Source organism: Anneissia japonica, unplaced genomic scaffold (genome assembly GCF_011630105.1).
Source record: "Anneissia japonica isolate Jap-2015-1 unplaced genomic scaffold, ASM1163010v1 scaffold4054_len1135799_cov195, whole genome shotgun sequence".
In the NCBI taxonomy this organism is placed as follows: domain Eukaryota; kingdom Metazoa; phylum Echinodermata; class Crinoidea; order Comatulida; family Comatulidae; genus Anneissia; species Anneissia japonica.
In genome coordinates, this window is record NW_022694605.1 from 78,742 (window position 1) to 79,919 (window position 1,178).

Sequence of the window (1,178 nt, forward strand, 5' to 3'; positions counted from 1 at the left end):
AGAACGAATAAGTTAATTGAAATACGCCGCAATTAACGCACTACATTCACTGAGAGACGCGCTTGGCGTTCCATAGAAATGACCGGCGGCTCAACTTGTCGGCGGCTCAACCGGTCATAATCCCGGTAGCCGATCATTTCGGTCGCGCTTCGTTTCGGTCGCGCTTTGTTTCGGTCGCGCTTCGTTTCTGTCGCGGTTTATTTCGAACAAATATATGGAGCGCCGAAGGAGTTGCGAAAACGAAAAATGTAATATGCCTATTCCCTATATATTTTAGTTCGTGAATCGGTGTATCATATGCATAATTATTATTGTTTTGCTATCTTTCCACTAACAAAATATCTTTCTACTATATTCTCTTTCTTCCATTTACGGTGATATATTCATGGTTGCAACATAATCTTGTAATTGAAACAATGGAATTTAGTATGTGCTTCATGCTATTCTTTTTGTTGCGTTTTCATATACTATACTTTAAATACATATTTCCTTTACAATATTATAATAACATGATCAGAACATTTATGGTAAATGGAAACGTGACAGACAAGGAAAAAAAACGTATGCGAAACTAATCTATTGAATATACTTATTCCATAGATTTTTATTTGATTCAAGCATTAATAATAAAAATTATATCAATATATATAGCAAGAAAAAAAAAACGTATCTCAAACTCGGTCAACTTCGTAACATCTGCGTTGTTTCTGTAAAAAAAGAAAAATAGCACCAAGTTATACAGTAATATAGTAACAACAAAATTTAATACTAATAAAAATAATTGTTAATAAACTAATGTTACAGTAATTTAAATGACAAATTGGCTGGTTTTTCCTGATACAATGTAAATAAATAAAAATAATAATATATAATAATTATAATAATATATAACATCATATCATATTTTAGTATTCATTTTATTTGCTGTATTTGTTATGTAGTAGAAAGCATATTATTCATAACAAAACGAAAATAAAAACCGTCCGATATATTAATTGATAGTTTAGTAATAATAGTATTAATTTTATTTGCTTTTAAGTAGCCTGTTGTTACTTATTAGAAATACAACAAAACACAAATAAAAAAAGTATGATAAACCGATTGACGAACTTACAATGATAATTAGGCCTAGTTATATTAAATTTAGCGTTTCGCAACTCCATTGGCGCTCCATATAT